Source organism: Castor canadensis, chromosome 12 (assembly GCF_047511655.1).
Source record: "Castor canadensis chromosome 12, mCasCan1.hap1v2, whole genome shotgun sequence".
Classification (NCBI taxonomy): domain Eukaryota; kingdom Metazoa; phylum Chordata; class Mammalia; order Rodentia; family Castoridae; genus Castor; species Castor canadensis.
In genome coordinates, this window is record NC_133397.1 from 37,865,298 (window position 1) to 37,892,443 (window position 27,146).

The 27,146-nt window shown below is 41.1% G+C and overlaps 1 long non-coding RNA gene and 1 other non-coding gene across 2 annotated transcripts; both read left to right on the forward strand.

Annotated features, from left to right (window-relative positions):
• Positions 1-3,439: 3,439 nt before the first annotated feature.
• LOC141415029 (uncharacterized) lies at positions 3,440-26,813 on the forward strand. The gene is made up of 4 exons (XR_012440050.1): positions 3,440-3,562; positions 3,949-4,071; positions 24,479-24,563; positions 26,694-26,813. It is a non-coding gene; the product is annotated as an uncharacterized lncRNA (long non-coding RNA).
• LOC141415143 (small nucleolar RNA U3) lies at positions 26,045-26,251 on the forward strand. Its single transcript, XR_012440158.1, has one exon. It is a non-coding gene; the product is annotated as a small nucleolar RNA U3 (small nucleolar RNA).
• Positions 26,814-27,146: the final 333 nt, after the last annotated feature.

Here is a 27,146-nt window from a genome sequence, read left to right on the forward strand (position 1 = left end):
GTTGTCCAGTGAAGGGCAGGGGTTTAAAGCCAGTCAACAAGAAACACAGAACTCTGAAAAGAAAACATGGGCATCTAGGGCATCCCCCATAACTGTCCCAGGTGTAGCTTCAGAAGAAGTATCTAGACTCTGCTTGGGTTTCTTGCATCTATGAATAGTAAGAAATAACTGACCTCTGGTCTACTCATCACCAGCAAAATATCTTTTCAAATGCCTGTTGTTAAGAACCTGGTGATAAGCCAGGCACTGGTGGCACATGTCTGTAATCCTAGCTACTTGGGAGTCTGAAATTGGGAGGACCATGGTTTGAGACCAGTCCAGGCAAATAGTTCATGAGATCCCCATCTTCAAAATAACCAGAGCAAAACGGACTGCAAGTATGGCTCAAGCAGTAGAGTGCCTGCTTTGCAAGTGTGAAGCCCTGCGTTCAAACCCCAGTCCCATAGAAAAAAAAAAAAGAGAGAGAACCTGGTGATAATTCAGATTCATCCCCAGCACAGGGAAGAGCAAATGGAGAGAAAGCAAACAATGAAAAGTTTTTAATTTTTAGTAGCTATATGACATTTAAAAAATATTTTTAACATATTTAATTGGGGCTGGAGGTGTACCTCAGTGGTACCGTGTGTTCTTGGCTTGTCCAAGGTCTTGTGCAAGTATCTCCTCATCCCCCGAAAAAACACACAACACAAATATGAACAAGAATATGAAACAAGTGTACAGCTTAATAAAGCATAAAGCAAGCATTCTAGTAACCTTGAACGCAGCCATGAAAGAAGAACCATGTCAACAGCCCAGCAAGAACTTTCTAAACCACTATGCCTGTTGCAGGCTCCAAGGATGGACTGGAAGGGTCACTTTTACCAGATATTCTGGGGCCTCCAAGGAATGAAAGGGCCCTTCAACCACCAATCAAACAATATCTATCGAGTGTATACAGTCACGTCACAAAGTAAGCACATCCCCACACATCTACCTGAAGGAGATAGGAAAAGAAGAGGAGAGAGGACCTAGCACTTACTGAGTACCTGCTACCTGCTTTACCCATGCTATACATAAATAAGATAAGTTAAAAACCAATGCTCACTACAACTTCAAGGTAGGAATTATTTTCTCCATGTCACAGATAAGGAATCAATGCATGCAGAGGTTAAGAAACTTGCTTACTGTCACATGGTAAGTAAGAAGCAGAACTGGCACTTGAACCCAGGCAACTTGGCTCCACAGCCCAGTCTTCCTCATCACTCTAAATAGTAAGTTGCTAGTCTACTGGATACTTCTGTTTGCCCTTCTAGGGCCACCCTCTGTCCTGCTCTACCCTGCTCTATGCCACAAACTCTATCAGTGGGCTGCATTACTCGTTGGCTTCTGGTTGGGTTTACTCAGTGGGAATCCTAGGCAAGAGATCAGAAGAGGAGAAGGGTGAGGGAGACTTGAGGAGTCGCCTTCCAGCTAGCTGCCTCTGTGGTTCAAGATCAAAGTCCTGTCAGGTGGCCCTAAACATGCTGGACACACTCTGTAGGCTCGGGTGACCACACCTCCTCTCACCCCTGCAGACCTAGGGGTGGTCAAGTAGCTGTTACTTATTGCATGACCGTGTGGTTTCCCTGCATCCTGCCTGTACCTTTGAAAATGGGCCCTTTATTCAACTCTCTTCAAATTACCCAATTTGAGTGTGCCATCTGTTTCCTGCTCAGGTCTAACTTGATATAAATAAGAAGACAGAAAAGCAGGAGTTCAGAGGCCTGGCTCCCTGTGTGGGCAGTGTTTCTTGTGGGTACAGGACTAGTCATGATGGGTTAGGATGACCTCTTATTTCATGGGCTTCAGGACATTGTGTGTGTATGTGTGTGTTTGCAGAATTAGGTTATGCCTCAAATTTATGGTATTCTGAGTCAAGACAGGCCACAAGTGCTTCTGTTGGTCTGAAGGATCTGTGTCCTTCTCTGAGATGAGCTAACGGGAGGAAGCAGAATGTGGGGGAGGTTAAAGAGATGAGGTCCAGAGCCATATTGCATGGATTCAAATCCCAGGTCCTCTGCTTACCAGGTATGTTGCCTCTGGTAGCCATTTAACATTTTCTTGCCTCAATTTCCTCATCTATAAGGTGGGATGGTGCTGATGAATGCAGTGCCTGCGGCTGGCAGAGTGGCTCAAGTAGTAAAGTACCTGCCTAGCAAGCATGAAGCCCTGAGTTCAGCCCCCAGTACCAGCAAAGAAAAAAAGAAAAGAACAAATGCAATGCAGTGCCTGGCCCATATTCTGGCCTATATTGTTGAGGGAGCTCAGGCATAAAGTTTTTGACTTTGAAAATGGAGGAGCAAATCTTGGGGAATCAGAGAGCCCTTGGGAAATCAACCTGGTGCAGATAATCACGGCTTGGCTCCTGGAACAGCATGGAAAGGTAAGAAGGCTCAGAGCATGGAATCCTTCCATACTGCTTGGCTCCATCCAGGACTAGACAGCCACTAGGGGACCTATGGAACTGATGTCTTGTCAGAAGAGCAGATTAAGGCAAGTTGTATAAAGAGCTCACACTGGGGACTGAGGATGTAGCTCAGTGGTAGAGCACTTGCCTAACAGACCCTGGGTGTGATTCCCGGCACACACACGTATACACAAATACCTCACACTAGGAGAATGAAGTATCCCTCTCCTCCCCCCACCTACCCTTCTCAAAGGCCCCCTTTTAGAAATATCTGCAGCATTGTCAGTTTTTCCCTTTCTACAGGAATATTCTCATCAGCATCTAAAGGTGTGCTAACATCTCTTAAATTCTCCTTTGATTGCTCATCCTCTTCCAGTCCTCTGATCCTCTTCACAGCTAAAGTTCTTAAAAGGTAGACGCCTCTCTCCTATTTGCTCAACATGAGTTGTTATCATTTTAGTCTTTTCTTCCCCAAACCACTCTTCTCCCTGTCACTGATGCATGGCACACTGTCTCATCAATGGTCGCCTTCCTATGGGTCTGGACCTCTCAGCCTCCTTTGGCTGGGTAGGGCACCATTTGTGTTGACATATCACCCTTCTTTGAATTCTGTAGATTTCACAAACCCAGAATCTCATGGATTCTTATGGATGTCTTTCCACTGTTCTGGGCTTGTCAGCATGTCATGCAGTGAGATCCTGGAGTGGATAGTACGAAGAGATTAGTTTATTTGTCGGTTCTTCACTGTGTCTCAGGAAATGTGAAGAAACTTCTGTCTTTGGGTGACAGAAGTGGGGGGTCTGCAGGGGGAACAGTGGCGCCAGCACCAGGACGGTCACTGGTCTGTCTCACTCAGCAGCCCCAAATGCTCATGGCAGCCAGATGCTGACATTCATTTGCAGGGTTTTATGGTCAATGGCCCCTTATTGTTCTGTTTACAAGGGAAGAAATGGGAGCAGGGAGAGAATGGGATTCATTAATTTCCCTACCCAAGGTCACACAAGGAGAGGCAGTGCCCTGAGAGGCACCCCCGCCCCTCCTCATCCATATCCTTCAACACATTCTCTGCTTTCACCAGAATTGGTCTTCTCTTGGAGAACCAGGATGAGAATGGGGCCGGAGCCCGGAGTCAGAAGGGTATCTGTACTATTCTTCCCTGTCTTTAGTGGATACCATGTTTTGTGTATTGGGGAGAAGTGTCAGGATAAGGAGGGAGCAGGGAAGAGATGGGCAAACCCAGGAAGCAGAGCTCTTTTTGATCTTAAGAATGGGGCTGTCTGAATGGCTCAAGTGGTAGAGCACCTGCCTAGCATGAGACCCTAAATTCAATCCCTAGTGCTGTCAAAAAAACAAAACAAAAGACTGTTATGAGTGTGAGAATTAGGATTTCTCTGTGAGGATTGCTGAGGAAAATCCTAGTAAGAAGCTAGTGTTGGTCTTTGGCCTTTACGAAACCTACAGTAATGGCAAGATTTTTAGAAGCCTCAAAGTCAAAATGTTCCCTGTTCCTTCTTGTTGTTTAGAAACCATCCAGGACCTCTTATGGCTGCTTTGGAGGAGGATTTGGTTTCATTACCCACCAGGCAGTTTCAATAGGTGGGCCCATACCATCACCAACTACAGATGCAACTCGAGTTATGTTAGAGGTATGTTCTGATAAATCCATTGTAAACTGAAAATAATGCACTTAATTCACCTAATCTACCAAACATCCCAGTTTAGCAACACAGCATACTGTGTGCTACTGGTAGTTTGCACTAGTGATCATGAGACAGTCTGGGAGCTCACTGCCACCATCTGGCATCAAGAGAGAGGGACAAACTGGGCACCTATGGTTCATGCCTGTAATCCCAGCTACTCAGGAGGCAGAGATCAGGAGGATCATGGTTCGAAGCCAGCCTGGGCAAATAGTTCGTGAGATCCTATCTCAAAACAACCCTTCACAAAAAAGGTCAGGTGGAGTGGCTCAAAGTGAAGGCCCTGAGTTCAAACCCCAGTACTGCAAAAATAGAGGGAGAGGGACAGCCAGCTGTGGCACATGCTGCTAAGCACCAAGTTGAAGGGGATAAAGTAGGAGGAACTCATGTTCAAGGCTGGCCTGGGCTACACTTTTGGGTCAGGGGTGTGGCAAAGTATGTTTGAGGCCCTGAGTTTGATCCCAATACCACCAAGAAAAGGGAGGGGGTGGAGAGAGAGAGAGAGAATGAATCACACTATATCTCACTAGCCTAAGAAAAGATCAAAATTTTAAAATTTGAAGTGTGGTTTCTACTGGTTGCATTATTTGGAACCATTGTAAAGTTGAGAGATCATAGGTCAAACCATCATAAGTTGGGGACCATCTGCTGTCTTCTTCTTTGCACTTCTCTTCATCTCTTCCATAGTGTCTTTGGAAAGGCAATGATAGGCAGAATGTAGAGAACAATGTGGAGTCAGAGAAGACCTGGGTTTGAGTCTGTATTGCACTATATAATAACTGGGTGATTTAGGCTCTCAGAGCATTAATTTTCCCACCTATAAAATGCAAATAACAAATACCATTTTATGGAGTTATTGTGAGAATTAAAGTCAATGCTACTATGGTCTTGGTACACGTGACAGGTCTTCAGTAAACAGTAACCTTTATAATACAGAACGCACTTAGGGTGTCCTTTCAACTAAATCCCTCCTATACCAAAAGATCTCATTAATCACTTTAATCAATTAGAATGATTTCACCTATGAGAAACAGAAACCCAAAAACTGAGAAAGGCTTAACAAACAAGTAATATATTTAGCAAGAATTCTGGAGTAACTTTAGGGTTCTCTGGCCTATAACTTTACAATGCCATGGAGGTCCCATATTTTTCCATCTCTCTGCTCTACATCCTCAGTCTGTCCTCTTTGTCCCCAGATAGTGTTCTCATGGCTTCAAGATGGTGAGCACAGTTCTAGGTGGCATGTGGAAACACAACAACATCCAATAGCAGAAAGCTGTATCTGTGTCTGCCTTTCTAAGCAAAGAATCTTTTAGAGAACCCCCATTGATCCTCATTAACCAGGACTTCTCATGTGTTCATGTTTGACCAAGAAGAATACAGACTCTAAAACTGGTTGTTTCAGCTGGGTGCTGGTGGTTCACACCTGTAATCCTAGCTACTAAGGAGGCAGAGATCAAGAGGATCATGGTTCAAGGCCAACCTGGGCAAATAGTTCATGAGACCCTACACAAAAAAGGACTGATGGAGTGGCTCAGGTGGTAGAGCACCTACCTAATGAGTTCAAATCCCAGTACCACCAAAACAAAAGAAAGAAAAATGGGTTGTTTCAATCAAGTTTTATTCCCGAAGTGGGGAAGATAGCTATGGAATAGGTAACCAGCCAATGATCTGCTCCAGAGTTTAGCAACATCCAAACATTTATTGAGCACCTATTCTGTGCTTAGGCTTTGCAGGTACTGATATTAAAGTTTAATACCAACCACTGAAAATTTAGAACTTAAATACTAAGCATCTCGCCTCACAGAGAGAAATATCCTATGGCACAAGGAGCTAAAGGACAAGGACAAGGTGCCTGGACCAGGTACCTAAGCATTTGTGTCCAGGAAGCAGCAGTCTTGGAAGCAGGGTTTGCCAAAGAGGTGAGGAGCTCCCCGTGTTTCAAGCTGGCACTCAGTTCCCAATTATGATTCTAGAATTATTAGCTTTGATTCTGTGAGAAAGGAACACATCAAAGCCAGAATCCTATGAATTAAAATGTTGACTAATCGAGCTAATTATAGTTCAGTCATCTGAATTTTCACACAATGAGCTGAGTTCTCATGAAAGCCTTCTCTCGGGCAGGAGGCTTTGATGATGAAGCAGCTATTTATGTCTGAGGCTCAGTCCTCACTGTGGCCAGGGATTTCTCCCTGCCTGCTCAAACCCCTTATGGAATTAGTCTGTTTCTTGAAAGCTAAGACAAGTTCCTTTGAGGCAGAGATTATGAAGAGGTTAGAAGGAAGATTCTCCTTCCTGAGGAACTATCTAACTAGCATGTCAGAATGTCGTGATGGGATTCTTCTCATTTTCAGTTTTATTCCAGATTTTCAAATACTTAGGTAATTTACATAGCCTAATTATACTGTAGGGAGAACCTTCTCACTTAACATGTCTCAGTTATCAGATGCAGAGTGGTGTAATAAATTTTAATCACTGTTTAGATGTTCTTTGCTGCAGAGTTAGTGAGATAGACTAAGTCTACATATTTGATGAGCCAGAGCAAGTGAACTCTAGGTATAAGGCAGTTCTTTCAAGAGGAAATTCACTCATTTTTTTTTTTCCCCCTGTAGGATTGGAGTTTGAACTCAGGGCTTTGCACTTGCAAAACAGGCACTTTACCAGTTGAACCAAACCGCCAGTCCATTTTGCTCTGGTTAATTTTTGGAGATGGGGGTCTCAAGAACTATATGTCCAGGCTGGCATTGACCCTCTATCCTCCTGAGTTCAGCCTGCCAAGTAGCTGGGATTATAGGCAGGAGCCACCGGCACTCTGTTGAGAATTCACTCATTTTGAGCAGCAGTTGGGCATCAAGAAAAATAATGTGTTGAGGAGTGGTTCTTAATTGGGAAGAGTTTTTGTGCTTCCTTTCCCCACTCTGCCTTGGACATTTGTCAATGTCTGAAGACATTTTTGGTTGTCTCAACTGAGGGAGTGGGAACAGGTGCTACGAGAATCTAGTGTAGAGGATGGGGTGCTGCTATCCCTATACATCAAAGAGGAATCTGACCCAAAATATTGATAGTGCCAAGGTGAGAAACCCTGTGTTAAAGGGGAAGAGTTTTTAATTTGCACTAGTCAACCATTCAAGATGACAGCATATTTTCTTAAAAGGTGTTACCTGCCACCCAAACACATATCTGTGTAGACTCCTTTACATTTAGTATTTCTGAAAGAGTACTAAGAACAAAGAAATGCATTGAATACATGACAAGTCATAGTCCCAAGATGTAAGGCAGATGACTCATTCTGCCTGCTCTCCACACTTGCTTTTCAGGCAGCTGGCACTGAATGAATGCAGTGTTGTCTGCTTATGGATGCATAGGCTCACTTGTGAATTGTCCTGTGGGGACAATTAAAGAGGTAGGTAGCTAGGGGCATGGCTAAGTGATAGAGCACTTGCCTAGTACGTAAGAAGCCCTGGGTTCCATCCCCAATACTGAAAAAAAAAAAAAAAGGAAAAAAGCAGGTACATAGAACATCATCAACTTAGCATGTTTCTGTCCCCAAAGTGCCCCTCTACTGAAGAGGTTTTGATTCATTATATTATAAATATTATGATATGTAAGCAACAAGAAGTTTTTAAATCATGCAAGACCAAGGTACAAATTAAGTACTCTTGTTATTAAACTTATCTGTTATCAAACTGTGCTTAAATCAACTATAGAATTCTTACGTCCTATTCTTAGTTCTTACTCCTTCCTATATTAGCCAATGTATTTGGAAATTGAAGTTAATTTTGCCTTTTCTATACACTTTTAAATGTAAAGACCTTCTGTTCCATCTTGTTCTTGAGAAAGATCTTTTTAAAAGTGTTTTAATGAATACAAGCACATAATTTTAGAAGTGCAATAATAGAAGTAAAAGACTAATGAAGCCAGGTGCAGTGGTACACACCTGTAATCCTGCACCTGGGAGGCTAAGGCCAAAGGATTGTGAGTTTGCACTGCATAGTGAGACCTCATCTTAAAAAGAAAAGGCAAAAAAAAAAAAAAAAAAGATTAACGACATTGGACAGTTTCATTCCTCATTCCTCTCTCTTCCCCCCACCCCCATCTTTTTGTTTCTTATGGAATTTATACATTGTCACATTTTAAATAATATGCATGTACTATTCCCGCTTTCCTTTTTTTTTTTTTTTTTGCAGGGCTGGGAGTCAAACCCATAAACTTTGTTAATGTTAAGATAAATAAGAATTTAGCACTATTCAGCCATTCCCCTCTTTTCCCTCTCCAATTCTTCCTACCTAATTTATAATTTTTGGTTAAATCAATATTTCATGTTTACATATGTAAACAAAGTACATATTTGTAGTGTGCTATGATTAAATTTGTTATTTTTTATTTATCCTTATAATAACTGCCTTGTTTTTCCATTAGTGACTACTTTTAATTTCTTCCTTTGCTGTCACCTTTGATCAAAAATATTGTACTTGTGACCTAATTTCTATTTGCAGAGGCCAAATTTAGCTGACATTCTGAGTTTTCAGCCCATGAATACCTTCTACCTTTCAACTCACTGAAAAGAGACTCTAGCCTAGAGGCATAGCCCATTTCCCATGATGGGTTTTATTTTCCCAAAATGGGTCATTCTTCCACCAGAGATTTCATCTCCAGTTAAACAGCTAGTCCATTCAGCTGTGATGGCCTGCACCTGTAGTCCAGCTACTCAGGAGGCTGAGGCAGGAAGATTGCTAGGGCATATGAGTTTGGGGTCAGCCTCAGTGACAGAGGGAGACCCCACCTCTTAAAAATGAACAATAAGCCCAGCCTGGTGATGCAAGTCTATAATCCCATCACTTGGGAAGCTAGGGCAGGAGAATTCAGAGTCCAGGCCAGCCTGGGCTATCTCTATCAAAATCTTGTCTCAAAAAAAAAAACCAAATAAATAAAAGATAAGTAAATAAATAAAACTTACAAATGAAAACATGTGCAGTCAACAGAGCATCTGTACCAGAAGAGCTCCTTTCCTGGACTGCACTGGACACTCAAGGTGCTAATGGCAGTGCCCCAACTCAGCTGATGCAGTTGTGGTCTGCCTGCTTTTGGAGGAGTTTGATCATGTCAGGTCCTGGGCTATAAGTGGGCTTAGCCTGGGAATTGCTTCCCATCCAAGTGGAGAAAGGAAGGGATTCCAAGCATCCAGATCCTCCCCCAAATCAATGACTCCTGCTTCTTGCAGAAAGACAGAAGCACCTGCGAAGGCTGAGACACTGCCGCAGTATCGGTCCTCAAGTTCAGCTCTAGCTTTCTGCCTCTGTGTCTCCATTCACTTCTCAACACAGAACAAAGGGGGTTTTGTGCTGGCAGACACACCCACGTTCCGAGTTTACAGAATTTATTTTTAGCCAGAACTACATTTAGAAATACATATGAGCAATGAATACTAGTCATCATAGGAGGAAGAAGAGAAGGCGTGTGTGTTTGGATTCATCTTCCCAGGGATGAGTGGTTTGTGTTAATATTTAAAATGGTCTCAAGTTCTCTGTGCTCACACTGACTGCCTGATGGGGGAGGCGTGAGAAGAGGGACAGGTGGCACTGGGAAAACTGACCTTGGATTAAAAATTAATTGTGCTCAATTTTCAAGTTACATCATTGTAGGCAGATGGCTATGAATTTTAATGTGATTTCATATTTAACTTTTTTTTGAGGAGATTTAAACTCTATTATTCACCAACTAGGCAGTTGATGAACTCACATTTCAGCTTTAATTCTACCTCATCACAAGTAGAATTATAGGTCTAGAAAAACTCCACCGATCTTCTGTTAGAAAGAACCACACCCAAAACCAACCAAAGCAACAGGATCCCTAACACATTTTTAAAAGACTTCTAATTTAAGGAATTTCATGGTCAGTCTCCCTTGGGAGGGAATTCTGGTGCTCCATTGTTCCATCCAGTCAGCCTCTGCTGTATTTTCTCTTCCCCAGCTCCATGGATTAACAGAGAAGCCTTCTACCTCCCACCCCAGGGCTTCCTCAGCTTCAGCCTTAGCCTTGACATAGCCATGGGGCCTGCCATCCTGTTCTGTGAGCTGTGAAGTCAGGCATGCTACATCAGGCCACAGCCTAAATGGGGCTAAAGGGGAAGGAAAATGAACAGGCAGGGCCCTGCCCACTTAGGGTATAGGATACGAGATGGAAGGAACTAACTCAATTCCAGAAGCTATCCCTACAGGTAGTCTATTCAAGAACCACGTATCCCAAGATCTTATGGCCCAGGGAAAAGAAAGCCTAGACAGGGATGATACCAAGGGTTCTGTTTGAGGGTGTTGTACAGTAGGGAGAGATTCTGAATAGCAGCAACAATGCAGGGATTAGAAGCAGCAGAGTGTGGTTCTGGAAGAGTTGTACATCCATAAAATACTGACTGAAGAGGAGCATGACAAGCAAGACAGAATGTGAATGTAGGCAGTCTAAGTGAGACGGTGCACAGCACTTAGCTGTGACAGAACCCTTCCTGAAGTCTCAGGCCCTGACAAAGAATAGGTTTGCCAAGTGCTCTAAGCTGGTGTGGGGCAGTACGAAGCACATTTTCCCCCTCACTCTGAAGCTCTGGAAACACCCTCACTGGAGCCCATCTACAGAGGCTTGATTTCAAGTGCTCTGATGTTTATATGCTCTTCAGAGAATTCTGGTGTAGTGACAGTTGAGAATCACTCTAGAGTAGAGGCAGTCCAGCACAGAGGCAGAAGGGAAGTACCTCCTTGCCATGTGGGTACGTGGTGAGCATCCCCAATTCAAAGATTTAAAATCTGAAACATTCCCAAATCTGAAAGCACTGACATGATGCCTTGATAGAAAATTCCACAGCAGACTTCATATGACAGGTCAAGTCAAAACACAGGTGTGCTAAAAATATTGTATAAATTATTTTCAGGCTATATGTAAAAGGTTATTCAAAATGTAAAAGAATTTTGTGTTTAGTCTTGGGTTTTATCACCAAGATCTCACATTAACATATGCAAATATTCCAAAATCTGAAAATCAAAATCTAAAATTCGAAACACTTCCCTGTCCCAAGCTTTTTGGATAAAGCTCTAGCTAAGCATAACTGAGGGGAAGGACGATGGGAGATGACTGTTACTCTTTCTTGCCTTGGTGAAGACTAGTTTAGCATAAGGCTGGCCCATCCATAGTTTAAGTGGCAGGGAAAGACAGTAGAAAAATAAGGCTGAGATGGACATGGCATTTGTCCTGATCTCAAAATTTCAGTCTGCTCTCCCCATCCCTTCCTAGAGGAGACCAGCTGCTCCTAGGGTAGTGGGATGTCCTTTGGGAGGTGACAGGGTGGAGGGACACCTTCTTCTCCCTCATGTCCATTCCAATGGCACAAGGAGACACCAGGGAAAGAGCTGTTTTTGCTTCTCCTGGAGAAAAGCTCAAAAAGACAGCAGCTTTGAGCTTAAGACCACTCTAAAAATTTAAGGAATTTTATTAAGATAAAAAATAAATCCCCAGCCAAACTACAATGGAAAAAAGCAAGAGAGGAACTAACTATGGAAAAATTAGACAGATGGGAGTGTAAATTAGTGGTAGGGCACTTGCCTAAGGTATGTGAGGCCCTGAGTTCAATCCCCCTAACTGAAAAGAAAAGAAGAAAAAAAACCAGCTGACAATTATTTGAAAAATTGCAGTTTTCTATGCAGTAAATTTCTATGGACTGTATATCTGTTTTTCTATGCAGTAAATTTCTATAGACTGTATATCTGTTTTTGTTTTGTTTTGTTTTGTTTCCACGGATATGGGGTTGAACTTGGGGCCTTATGCTTGATAGGCAGGCATTCTATCACTATGTGTTCTCCTAAAAGGTAATCAGAATTAGGACACTTAGAATTCCAAGTAGACCTTCCAAGAAGTGGCATTAATGAAGATTATGAAGTGACTTTTAGTAAAATCTGTCCTTTATTTTATCACCCTGGTCCTCACTAGATCTGCAAATCTGATCATGCAAACATGATCAAAGTCATTGATCTATGCAATGCCCTAGTCTAGCAGGTGATAAAAAAAAGATGGCCATGAATCAGGAAGAAGTATAAATATAAATGACATCTCCTCCCATCGTCTGTCAGTGCAAAGGCATAGGATGGAGAGCAGCTGAAATAAAAAAAAACTAACAAAAGGCAAGACGTCTCCATGTTCCTGACCTCTGTATCCCCTGTGCATATACTTATACCTCTTGCCACCTTACATGTAAAGCAGTTCTTTACAAAATCAAAAGCTTTCTGTCAGCAGAGCATTTTCTTCCCCCCAAATCAGGAAATTTTATAAAGTCGTTCTTGATCTTCCTGGAACTTATCTAATTGTAAAAAGACCCAAAGCTAAAGGGATTTCCATTCCCTGTGGGCAGAGAAGTGACAGAAACTATTTTAGTTCAATCATCTCTTCCTTCCTTTTTGGAAATTAACAGTTCAAGTCTCCATTGATTTAACATGCTGTCCTTGTGATACAGTGATACAGTGGGGGTTTCATGCAAGTAATGAGGACAGACTGTTCCTTGACTATTTAACCCTGCTGGTCCTTTCTTTCTGTAATTTTCTCTAAATGATAACAACCCCAATACACAGAAATCTGCTGGAGGGAAAGAAACTAACAGCTACATTTCCTCTTGTACTTTATTTTTTTATTTGTATTTATTTATTTTTCTATAATTCATTTATTCATATGTGCATACATTGCTTGGGTCATTTCTCCCCCCTGCCACCCTCCCCCACCCTCTTGTACTTTAAAGATATGCTGAGGGATGGGGTGTGGTACAGCCCCTGCCTAGCTCATGGGAGGCCCTGACTCTGATCCTCAGCACCACGAAAACAAATAAACAACACCCCCAGATAAACAAAACAAAACATACTGAAATGTACCCTAGAAATGAGGGAATTTTAGTCTGTGTCATTGCATCATGATTCTGAACCTCCGAGAAAGAGTCAGATCTCAATACATTAGGACAATAAGCAAGGGACAGAGCAGAGAGTGCAGGGAGGAGTGAATACAGCTCTTAATTTTCTTTCCTGGGCCTCTGACTCTTTGTCTTAGAGTAATCTGGGGCTGTATTTGCTTTCGATGACATCAGCTTGCTGTGGGTAGACATTGTGACGGTGGCCTAAATTAGACATCGTGACTTCAGCGTTGGGACGAGGAGGAAGGGTGAGGAAGGGAGGCTGGAGCTGCTGTTTAAAGTACAGTAAATGGAGTCATTATCAGAATCGATCAATTACTTTATACACAATTGAATACTTGGAGAATTCTTCCCCTCATTTTGAGTGAAGAATAAGCAATGTCCTTGATTCCTTGATCCTTTGAAGGATAAAGAGAAATCTTCCAAATTATGGTGGGAAGAAAATTCAGGAAGAAGCCTTATTAACCTGGTTGCTTAGCAAGTGCTCAGTAAGCACCTACTATGAACAGAAGCTGAGCTGGCAAAATAGGAGAAGCCTGGTGCCTGCTGTACACTGGGGAACTGCATAAATGAGGAGGTCCCTGTGACATCCTGGCTTGTGCCATGCTTAGACAATGTTTCAGTCTCACTCACTATTATAGGTTAGGAAAATCTACCTCTGGAATCCTCTGTACTCCTACATTGCCTGGAGGGCCTCCCTGTGTGGTCTTCAGGTTTGATCACTTTGGTTCTCCATCTGGACCCTTCCCTCCCCTTCCTCTCCCTTCCCCTTCCCCTTTCCCTTTCCTTTCTCCTCCTCCTTCCTTTTCCCTTTCCCCTTCTCCTTCCCTTCCTCTTTCCTTTCTCCTTCCCTTCCCTTCCATGTTCTCCTCCCTGAATTTATCTTGGTTCCTTCTCTCACTTCAACTCTAAATGGGGTGGTGGAAAGAGCACTGGTCTGCCCTCACTGGCTAAACTTTGGTATGTCACTTCATTCTTTGAGTCTCAATTTTTTTCTGTAAATAATGACAATAACACTCATATCTTGAGGATTAAATGAAATAACAAATGTGAAATCCATCATAGCTAATCTTCATGGAGAATACAACACTTGCAGACATAATGCCAAATGCTCTATGTACAATGCCTCATTTCATCCTTTCAACTCCCAGCAGCACAGGCAGTTGGATTCATCCCCATTTACAGCAAGGATACAGACCTAAAGAGATGTGCAATTTGCTAAAGTCACTATAGCTAGTTCATGGGAGTGTCAGGATTTGAATCTGGTTCTATCTTACTCCAAAGTCCATGATGGTGATTCCAGTACTACACTGCCTCTGTAAATGTCAGTATAAAATACTGTGTCAACAGAAGAGAATTTCATTAGACTCATAACTAATGCACAGTATCATTCACTATTTGACAGATTAGAATGGACCAAAGATCATGTCATTTATAAATAAAACCACAGGACAATTATTTTATATAGAGCCACAGTCCTTTCCAGGTGAAAGGTATCTAGGTTTTCAAACTCTGCTTTTTTAGAGGCCACACACCAAGCTCTGCTTCAATTTGGTTTAAAACTCAATGGGCTGAGTATTACACTTATCCCAAAACCAGGCAAAGACACCTCCAAAAAGGAGAACTATAGGCCAATTTCCTTAATGAACATTGATGCAAAAATCCTCAATAAAATAAAGGCAAACCGAATTCAACAACACATCAAAAACATCATTCACCACGACCAAGTAGGCTTCATCCCAGGAACGCAGGGGTGGTTCAACATATGAAAATCAATAAACATAATAAACCACCTTAACAGAAGCAAAGAAAAAAACTACCTGATCATCTCAATAGATGCAGGAAAAGCCTTTGATAAGATCCAACATCATTTCATGATAAAAACTCTAAGAAAACTAGGAATAGAAGGAAAAGTACCTCAACATTATAAAAGCTATATATGACAAACCTACAGCCAGCATTATACTTAATGGTGAAAAACTGAAACCATTCCCTCTAAAATCAGGAATGAGACAAGGACGCCCACTATCTCCACTCCTATTCAACATAGTACTGGAATTCCTAGCCAGAGCAATTAGGCAAGAAGGAATACAAGGAATACAAATAGATAAAGAAACTGTCAAAATATCCCTATTTGCAGACGACATGATCCTATACCTTAAAGACCCAAAAAACTCTACTCAAAAGCTCCTAGACACCATCAAAAGCTATAGCAAGGTAGCAGGATATAAAATCAACATAGAAAAATCATTAGCATTTCTATACACTAATAATGAACAAACTGATAAAGAATATATGAAAATAATACCATTTACAATAGCCTCAAAAAAAATCAAATACCTAGGTGTAAACTTAACAAAGGATGTGAACAACCTCTACAAGGAAATCTATAAACTTCTGAAGAAAGAGATTGAGGAAGACTATAGAAAGTGGAGAGATCTCCATGTGCATGGATTGGTAGAATCAACATAGTAAAAATGTCTATACTCCCAAAAAAATCTACATGTTTAATGCAATTCCCATCAAAATCCCAATGACATTCATCAAAGAGATTGAAAAATCTACCGTTAAATTTATATGGAAACATAAGAGGCCACGAATAGCCAAGGCAATACTCAATCAAAAGAACAATGCTGGAGGTATCACAATACCTGACTTCAAACTATATTACAAAGCAATAGCAATAAAAACAGCATGGTACTGGCACAAAAACAGACATGAAGACCAGTGGAACAGAATAGAGGACCCAGATATGAAGCCACACAAATGTAACCAACTTGTCTTTGACAAAGGTGCTAAAAATATACGATGGAGAAAAGACAGCCTCTTCAACAAAAACTGCTGGGAAAACTGGTTAGCAGTCTGCAAAAAACTGAAACTAGATCCATGTTTATAACCCTATACCAGTATTAACTCAAAATGGATCAAGGATCTTAATATCAGACCCCAAACTCTAAAGTTGGTACAGGAAAGAGTAGAAAATACTTTGGAACTAATAGGTATAGGCAAAGACTTTCTCAATGGAACCCCAGCAGCACAGCAACTAAGAGACAGCTTAGATAAATGGGACTTCATAAAACTAAAAAGCTTCTGCTCAACAAAAGAAATGGTCTCTAAACTGAAGAGATCACCCACAGAGTGGGAGAAAATATTTGCCAGCTACACATCAGAGAAAGAACTGATAACCAGAATGTATAGGGAACTCAAAAACTAAATTCTCCCAAAATTAATGAACCAATTTCTCAAAAGAAGAAATAAAATTTAAGAACTTTTAAAAGAAATCAAACGGGTTGGGGGAAAAAGAGATAGAGGAGAATAATGGAGGAGGGTGAATTCAACTATGATATACTGTAAGAACTTGTGTAAATGTCACAATGTACCCCCAGTACAATAAAAAATAAATAAATATTAGATGGGTATAGCAATACACATCTGTAATCCCAGCTACCTGTGTAGTACAGACAGGACAACGGAGAATATAGCCTGGGCTACATAGCAAGTTCAAGGACAGCCTGAGCTACATGGCAAGACTTTATTGCAAAAAAAAAAAAGGGGGGGGTTCAATTTACAAGATAAGTCCAGGGCTTAATATATAAGTCTATACAAAGGACTGATAACCAGAATATATAGGGAACTTAAAAAACTAAATTCTCCCAAAACTAATGAACCAATAAAGAAATGGGCAAGTGAACTAAACAGAACTTTCTCAAAAGAAGAAATTCAAATGGCCAAAAAGCACATGAAAAAATGCTCACCATCTCTAGCAATAAAGGAAATGCAAATTAAAACCACGCTAAGAGTCCACCTCACCCTTGTTAGAATAGCCATCATCAGCAACACCACCACCAACAGGTGTTGGCAAGGATGCGGGGAAAAAGGAACCCTCTTACACTGTTGGTGGAAAAAAATTTGGAGGCTACTTAAAAAGCTAGACGTCGATCTACCATTTGATCCAGCAATACCACTCTTGGGGATATACCCAAAAAACTGGACACAGGTTACTCCAGAGGCACCTGCACACCCATGTTTATTGCAGCACTATTCACAATAGCCAAGTTATGGAAACAACCAAGATGCCCCACTACTGATGAATGGATTAAGAAAATGTATTTATACACAATGGAATTTTATGCAGCCATGAAAAAGAATGAAATGTTATCATTCACAAGTAAATGGATGGAACTGGAGAACATAATTCTAAGTGAGGTTAGCCTGGCCCAAAAGACCAAAAATCGTATGTTCTCCCTCATATGCGGACATTAGATCAAGAGCAAACACAACAAGATGGACTTTGAACACATGATAAAGTGAGAGCACACAAGGGAGATATGAGGATAGGTAAGACATCCAAAAAACTAGACAGCATTTGTTGCCCTCAATGCAGAGAAACTAATGTAGATACTTTAAAGCGACAGAGGCCAATAGGAGAAGGGGGCCAGGAGCTAGAGAAAAGGTTAGTTCGAGAAGAATTAATTTAGAAGGTAACACACAGGTACAGGAAAGCAATGCAAGTCAACTCCCTGTATAGCTATCCTTATCTCAACTAGCAAAAACCTTTGGTCCTTCCTATTATTGCTTATACTCTCTCTTCAACAAAATTAGAGATAAGGGCAAAATAGTTTCTGCCTTGTAGCAAGGGGGTTGGGGGGGAGAGGGAGGAGGCAGAGGGAAGAGGGGAGAAATGACCCAAACATTGCATGCACATATGAATAAAAGAAATAAAAATAAAAATAAAAGAATTAAGACAGATGGACAAAACCTAACAAACAAACAAACAAACAAAAAAACCAAAAAAACTCAATGGGCTGGTAGAGTGACTCAAGTGGTAGAGTGCCTGCCTTGTAAGCCCTAAAGCCCTGAGTTCAAACCCAGTACCTCCATAAGAACAATAATTTTCTTTTTTTTTCTAGGTAGCATTTTCTAGGTAGCATTCTAGTCTTCAGAATGACTCTAAATCTTGGCTTTTTCTTTCATTCACTGGTCTGTTACAGCAGGTTTTTTTTTTGTTTGTTTTGGTTTTTTTTTGGTGGTGGTATTTGACTAAAGCTTCCAGAAATAGAGACTGGAGGTTCCCTGACTTCTGGTCCAGGTCTCTCTTCACTCCTCAGTTCTATCTCTTGGCACAGTGTCTCCAATGTAATAAAGGATAAATATTAACACTAATAACAAGAGGAACTTTTTCAAAGAAATATCTTAAAAAAGCAAATAGGCTTCGTTGACCAAAGTCTCAACCAACAGAAAATAATGAGGCATGGTACAAAAATATGAAAAAAAAGATTTTGAGTGGGCTTGGAAATCATGGCAAAAATGACTATTTTGAGGTTGTTTCCTATGGGCATAAAACAAAGGAATACCATCCTGTGAGGTTTTTTTCATTCTTTCATTCATTCAGACATCATTTATGAAATATCAGCTATATGCCAGGTACTGTGCTAGGCAGAGGGACCAAAAGGTGAATAAGACAGTGTCCCTGCTCAGGGGGTTCACAAACTGTCATGGAGGAAGCCAGGAGGCAGAAGGTTCATGTAGTAAGAACAATGACAGAAATTTACAAAGAATCCTGGGTTTATTTATTACAGGGTCATCTTACTCAGCCATTGGTGGGGGGAGGGTAGTGGTCAGGAAAGCCTTCCTGGAAGATGTAACACCTGAGAGAATTCAAACCACAGGAGACTGACAGGTAAGTAGGCCTGTTATGGCGCTAAGTAGAATAGAGTTATTTTCTACTTTTTTTCTGATAAGACCAAGTTGGGCCATCCAGCAAGGCTCCTTGACCATAAGCCACAAGATGATTAAACCCAAACCAGATTATCTCAGGACTATTGTTAACTAGAAGTTCTGTTTTCAGTGACTCTAAGTAGTTCCTTAGAGTTATTTCTTCTCACAGAGATGAAAAATAGCTATTCTTCAGAATCAGAGCTCAGTAGCATTTTCCTGGGTGATCACTTAGGTCTCATCCCCTCCTTTGGATTATTCTAAGTAAGTATATGCCGGGGTAATCACACTACAGATCTGCTGAAAGCTTGAATGAATATGAAAATGAACTGTCCTAGCTACAAGAAACTAACATGCTAAAACAAATGGACTCTGAAGAACAATGGCGCAAACCAATAGAAGTTTATTGCTCGTGAACCGGGATGAAGATTCAACCAGGACAGCTCTTGCCACACAGAGACACATGGGCACAGGCTCCTTTACCTGAGATTCTGCTTCCTCAGGGCTTTAAGGTGTCTCTGCCTCCATTAGAGGAATGAAAGGGCAAGGATGCGAACACTTTCCTAGAGGGCTACACTCAGGATTGACTCACTTCATTTCTCCTTATAATTTGTTGGCAAAAATTAGTCACAGAGTCACACAGGAGCTGCTGGGAAATTTAGTTCCAAGGTGGGCAACTGCTTCTAGTCACAACTGAATTGCTGTGAACAAGGGAGATTTTAGTAAGCTGCTACTGTCTCCATCAGATGAACCAAGAGAAAGAGAAAGGATAAAATGGATAGTCACAGAAAAATCAAAATTAAAAAGCTACTGATAAAAATGCCTCTTAGCTCTAAAACATTTGCTTGGTAATATCAACACTGGACCAGAGGGAAACCCCCCCTTTTTATTTATTTATTTTTATTTTTTGCTATACTAGGGCTTGAACTCAGGGCCTCACACTTGCTAGCCAGGTGCCCTACTCTTGAGCCACTCCACTAGCCTGAAACCCTTCTTAAAAGTTTCAGAGAGAACCCCTCCCATAAATGGTTCACAACCAGGAAAGTATATATTACTTATTTAATAAAACCTTAATTAGTTGTTTTTTCAGTGCTGGCAGTGGAATCCAGGGCCTTAAACATGCTCTGCTTAATTTTTGTTAAATTAAGGATCTATGAGATAGGTAGTATTAACAGCAGACACTCATCTGAATATGTCAGCTTTTTTTCCAGTCAGAGCAATTTAATCACATAAACAAGTACTTTTCAATATCTTTCCTATGCTAAATACTTTGAGATAATATTTTTATGACACTACTACTAAAAAAACGATAAATACACATATAATTAGGGCTGAAATAGAAATGATATAGCTCAATGGTACTATTGTCAAATGGATTACATGGGGGAAAAATATAGGTATGACCTGCTTTTGGAGAAAAAAGGATTTGACCAAAGTCATAAAGTATGAGTGAAATAGCTTAAAAAGCTCTGCAAGTAATTCTGCTAAGTGTCTTCATTGAAACACTAATTTAAATATGTTACATGTAATCATTTATTGAAAATATTTGAACACTGGCTTCACACTTACTAGGCAGGTGCTCTACCACTTGAGCCACTCTGCCAGCCCTTGACTTTTTTTTTTTTTTTTTTTAATTCTGGGGTAAGACTTCAAGTTTTGGGGCACCAGAAACAATTTGCAGGCTAAAAAGAAGATTCCAGTTAGCATGATTGTGATTGGTAAATAGCCAGCAGATAATCATTATTTAATTGATAAACTGATTGACAAATACCGTGAGATAGGACCACAGAACAACTACACGGTTGGCAGAATTCTAAAGATAGCCACCAAGTTTCCTGTCCCCTGCATTCCAATCAAATGGGAATCTAGGCAACGCTATGAAGAAACTTTGTAGATATAATTATAATCCCAGGTTAGATGAACTTCAGATGTCCTCTAAAAGAAGAGGTTCTTCTCTGGCTTATAACAAAAGAGAATGACAAACAGATTTGAAGTGTAAGGAGGCTTCAGGGGGCTACTGTTGACTTTGAAGATGGAGGAGACAGTGTGATAAGGCATGTAGATGGCTTCTAGGAGCAGAGAGTGTTCTCTGAATGACAGCCAGCCAATGGGACATCAGTCTCAAGAAACTAGATTCTACCAAGAGCCTGAATGAATCTGGAAGCACGTTCTTTCTGAGATCTTCCAAACAAGTTGGTTTCAACCTTGTAAGACTCTAAGCAGAAAGACCAGTTAAGCCTACCCAAATTCTGACCCACAGAACTATGAGCCTTAGCTCATAATTTATTTCCTATTTTATTTATTTATTTGTTTATTGCTATACGGGGGATTAACTCAGGGCCTCACACTTGCTAGGCAAGTGCTCTACCACTTAAGCCATGTCCTCAATCCCATAAACAGTGTTTTGATCGGCTAAGTTTGTAGTGATTAGTCATATATCAGTAGAAAATAATATAAACAGATAACTGAACTCAACTTAAGCAGAGCATGTTTTGTCACATAAACTGTGACAAAATACTTGACATAAACACAACAATTTAAAAGACAGAAAGATTTTTTGGTGGGGGGAGTTTGAACTGGAGTTCGAACTCAGGACTTCCCATTTGCTAGACAGGTGCTCTACCACTTCAACTATACTTCCAGCCTTTTTGTTCTGGTTATTTTGGAAGAGGGATCTTGCTTTTCATCCCTGCTGGCTGAATTTATGCCTCCCACCATAACTGAGATGACAGGTATGAGCCAACACACCCAGCTTTTTTTTTTATTCAGATGGGGTCTCTGCCCCAACTGTCCTGGAACCACCATACTCTTGACCTCAGAACTCCCTCATAGCTTGGGATGACAGGTATATACCACTGTGCCCAGCTAGGAAGGAAGATTTATTTTGGTTCACAGTTTCAGGCTATGATCTGCTGACTCTATTGCTGTGGGCCTGTGACAAACAGAGTATCATGGCGGAAGGGCATGGTGAAGCAAAGTTGTTTCCATTATGGTGACTGGAAGAAGAGAGAAAGAGAGAGGGAGAGACTAGGGATAAAATATACCCTTCAAGGGTGACCTACTTCCTCCAATGAGGTCTCATCACTGAGCTCCTAGCACCTACCGATAATGCCATCAAATTATGAATCCATCAATGAATTAATCCATTGATTAGGTCAAATCCTCCACGATCCAATCATTTTCCAAAAGTCTCATCTGTGAACATTGTATCGGGGAGCAAGCTTTCAATACATGAGCTTTTGGAAACACTTCATTATCCATATCATAACACAGAGGTTGTACAATTCAAGTCAAGTACTAATTATCCATGAATTACTCACCTAAGAGTGAACTTTTCCTCCTTTCTGCTTCTAAAAGACTTAGTTGTTTGTTTGTTTTTTACAATTCTTGAGTCAGGGGCTCAGTGGCAGAGAACTTGTTTAGCACACGAGAGGTCGTGAGTTCCATCCCCCATACTGCACAAACAAACAAACAAATAATAAAATGAAATTCTGAAGTCAGATGTCGTACATTGCCTGGCACTGTGTGCGTCTAACTTGTTTTTATCTCCCTAGATGGTAAGGTCCTGAAAGTAAGCATTAGGTTTTAACAGTCTCTGTTTCCAAGAGTATGAGTGTATAAAAGCAGGTGGTATGCAACCCAGACTTTCAAGAATTTTCTAACAGTGAACACAAATGAAACATTCTTGAGGAGGAACAAATAGCTGTCATTTTCCCTCCATAAATAAGAGCCAGGGCCAATACTCAGTTACTAAGATCTAAGTTAAAGATTTTCTCCGAGTGCCAGGCTGATCAGGGTGCGATCACTATGTATGGGCAAGCCAGACTGACTAGTCGGGCTCATGAAGGTATAATTGAGACCCTTCCCTTCTAGTTAGGAGTCTGTTTTATTCTTAGTGCCAGTTGTTACTCTATACCATCATTTCTCCCCAGCCCTGTTTGCTGATGAGGCTGTGACTACGGCAGGGCCTGAAAAATCAATGTTCCTCTCTTAGCCTCCAGATGCAATATCCTTTATTTCTGAGAAACTCCTGAATATCGTATGTGTGTGTGTGCTGGAGACTGAACTCAGGGTCTTATGCATGCTAAGGACGGGCTGTATGAGAGCTACACCCCCAGTCTGCACATCTATTTCTAACAGTGGATTTTACTCTTTCCCTTTTATGCATGAGCTAGCAATGCAAGTAACTGAAGAGTTAAGCATGGCCTGTACATATTATAGGTCTGTAGACTGTCTGCAGCATGCTGGCAATGCACTCAAACAGTTCTAAAAGAAGGAATCTGAGGGTCTGCTCCAGGACCAAGAATTTATTTCTTCTTTCTTCCCCCATAGGTACCAAAGGGAGACTTTCCCCCTTTTGTGGCACCCTGCAGTGTACGAATAGTCAGACAATACTTGAAACAGAAAAGTTTTGCTTGGGATCAATGTTCCAAGCAAATGCTAGAGTGTCTGATTTGGGACATTGTCATGACATTTAACAGTGACTTGAGCTAGTAGAGTGGTTCAAGTGATAGGAGCGCCTGCTTAGCAAGTGTGAGGTCCTGAGTTCAAACCCCATTACTGCCGAAACCACACACAAACACACACGCAAATAGAGACTTAAACTGACAAGTTTCAAAACTAAAGCAAATGTGGTTTTCTTTTCTTTCTTTTTTAAATGTCAGTTAAAAAATTAAATTTACTAGTAGTATTTTTACTGATTTCCCTCCCTCTTGTGTATCTACAATTGTCTTCTTATTTTTATTCTTTTTCAACTGCTTTTGTATCAGTACAATTGACTTCTAGGTTTTAGACTGATCATCTCTTCCCTTCCCCAGTGTTGTAGTAATTCAGAGAATATCTTACACTCCTCTTACTCAACCTTCTCCAGCACCACCACATTCAAGCAGAAAGCAGATCCAGGATCTTCTTTCTCTAAAGTATCTTTCAAAGTCATTCTCATGCCTCTATGTTTATCCCTGCTGCCTTGGTCAAGGTTCTCAGCCTCGGGTTGCAAACAAGTGCCTAGCAAGTGCAAAGTCCTGAGTTCAAACCCCATACCACCACCAAAAAAAAAAAAAAAGTCTTCGCAGCCTTCCTGCCCTGTAAGCTGAGCTTGAAATGACTCTTCTAAAACATGTACCTATCATGTCATTAGCTGTTTTGTTTTGATTGAAACCCTCCATATCACTTTCTCCCTTTCTCTACCATTGTAGCGTTTTGTGCTTGACTCTGTCCCTTGCCATGTCTCCTCACAAGACTTTCAGAACCTAGTGTTTTTTTGGTCAAGACACAAAGAAATAATTGTCCCACTCCCCCAAATGATTTGGATAAAAACTGGGATTAAAATCACACACAACTCCAAGAGGAGACATTGGAGGAGAGCTAAGCTGGTCTAGTAGGAACTGCAAATGAAATGCTGCACATATTTGTGCTGTACAAAGGTCACTGTCATCTACCCTGTCAAGCTGAAAATGTCCCCGCTGCCAGGACTGTTGGACATATTTTATTGGGAATATGATTTTTCTCTTTGTTTCGATGCCCTGCACTAGTAGATTGCACTAGTAATAAATATGTGAAATCTTTTGGAGAAAAAAAAAATCCTATCATCACGTGTGCAGTACTTCAAACGCCTGAGCCAGATTGGTTGTGACCATTCCTTCTTGTCTTCTGTCTTCTTTGTGTTCTGTCTTCACTCACTTCTTTTCTCCTTCAATGGTTTTCAAGGTGTAGTCCTCAAGAGAATCACCACTTATTCAAACTGCAGATTCCTGAGCACTGTCTGAGGTCCACAGGATCAGAAACCATGGGGGTAAGAGCCAGACATTTGTGTCATTAACAAGTACTGGGGCAATTCTCAGGCAACATGGAAGTTTGATAGTTGTCAGTAGTCTTTTTTTTTGGGGGGGGGAGGATAGCATTTCTAAATTACTTCAATGTCCCATATTCTTCTTCATCCCTTGGACAGCACTGAGGACATTGCTACCTCCAAGTACAAGTGACACCTTAGCATTTGAGGAAACAGCAGAAGCAGGCCACAGAGACTAGAAAATAGATGAGGGTATAACTCCATGGGAGAGTGTGTGCTTAGCACATGTGAGCCCCAGCTCACCCCTTCTTCCCTGAAGTGGGTCATGAAACCTAGGTTACCTCCCCTGAAAATAAGTTGTAAGACCTTGCTCCAGAGGGGTCCTCCCCTACACCCAGAGGAGAAGGATGTCCTACCCTCCAAGTCATGGAGACACCAAATAGGCCTTGAACTTTGTGATGGGTAAGGAAAAAATACCACTTCTCCCTACTTCGTTCTTTGGGCTGTATGCTCCACACACAAGCACTTCTTTGCCTGGCTGGGCTTGGACTGGGCTTCTCCAGTAGTCTAAATCCTCCTTAAGTGTCACCCAGGGCAGGCAAGCCTTTCCTGACTCCCCTAGGCTGGCAGAGGACCAAGTCTTTGCATTGCCTTGATTGCAGTCTTGCTATTGGTTACTGTTGATCTTGTCTGTTACCCCACACACACCCCAGGTAAACTGCTTACAAATGAGGGGGAGGCACATTTGTGTCATCTCTGTCCCCAGAGTCTGGCAGCTGGCTGGGAATATAGTAGTCCCTAATAAGTATTTGTGAATGTGTGAAGAAATAAATAAATGCATAATTTTCAGATCTTAGTAAGAAAACAATTTGATACAAGAGGAAAACTTAAAAAGGGTCTTAAACTCATGGAATTTTGCTTTTCCCTAATAGACAGTGGGTGGTGCCAGCAAAGTATCAAAGATTCCAAAACAGCTATCACTAATAGAGTCCACTTGCATAGATGAAACACATCATTTCCTCCTTATGATGTCCTGAGCACAGATGCCCTGGGCAGTGGGAAAGATGGACAGAGCTGGGTACTGGACAGTCCTCGGCTCAAATCTCAGCTCTGCCAAGTACTGACTATGTGATTTGAACAGTTTTTAAAAATTTCTCTGAGTCTGCTTCCTCATTAACAAGTCAGAAAAGACTTTCTACACATGGACAAAGGGAATAATAATATGCTCTCATAGAGGGAAATAGTGTATAATAAAATAGAGTGTGTAAAACGTAGCTGGTACTGGAAAAAATCCTTTGCTCTCCATTATACAATAAAGGAACTTGGGTTGACACTGAGTTTCTGTTATATGTCAATTGTTTTATTATATATTGGGAATAAAAGAGGAATTTCCCTTCTATTTTCCTACAATATACTAGAAAAAGTATAGTATACTAATTCAAGAGAGTTTTGAAAAGCTTACAGAGTACTGAGCACTACAAACGAAGACTGTATTTTCAGGGATCATTTCTATAGTTGAGTACTAGAGAAGTTTCTCTGATCGTGTAGAGTGCCAAAAACCACGAGGAGACATAACATTCTCACCTGAGTGTGAAGCTGGCTATTGGTGCTGCTGTGTTGCTGCTGCCATTTGCCATTGATGATTGTTCTTCTTCAGAGGAGCAAGAGGGTGAGGACGTCATCTGAGTGGTTTCCTTCTAAATAATAATTTAAAAACCCTAATAAGCCAGCTTTATAAATTTTTATTTAAAAACTAATAAACACAAACCTTGCAGCTAGGCATGGTAGGTAGTTCACATCTATAATCTCAGCACTTGGGAAGTTGAGGTGGGAAGATGGTGAATTTAAGGCCAACCTAGGCTGCATACAAAACCCTGTCTCAAAAAGAATAATAATAAAAAAATCGAAACAACAACAGAACCACTACAAGGAGACTATTTGTCCTCCAGATTCCACTTTTCTCTTATTTTACATAGTAGGAGAACCCCTAGTTTTAAGCCAAGTACAAAGCCATGTGGATGTCAGTATACACTTCCAACTTCTTCACAGTTCCATGTGACCATACTTCTTAGCTCTGGCTAATGGGATATGAAGATAATGTGAAAATTTTCCAGTTCTTCTTTCTGCTTCTAGGCTGGACTCAATGACTGTGAATAGAGAAGCCGTTTGAGGACACAGTGCAGAAGCTGGATGCTCAGGATGATGAAGTGACAAAACCCAGGGAGCTTGATCCACAAAGATCCCACAGCACCCCACAAAAGCCCTGACTTGCTTGCGCTTATTTCAGGGACAAATAAACTTTAATCTACTGTTGCTTGGGGGTGGGGGGGGGGCTTGCTGTCATTCACAGCTGAAGTTAATCCTAACAAATACAAACTAAGACTAACTTACAAAACCTCCAGCTGTCTTTGAGTTTTTAATAGCGAGAGGCTTAAGTCATAAGAAGTAAAAACAATGCAGGAGGTAAAACTGGGTGTGAAAAAGTTACATGGGGAAAAAAGATATAGAGGAAACAAACATACCCAAGTATTAAGTAACTTGTTGGTTTAGGATAATAGAATAACAGATTTTTTTTTCCAGTTTTAT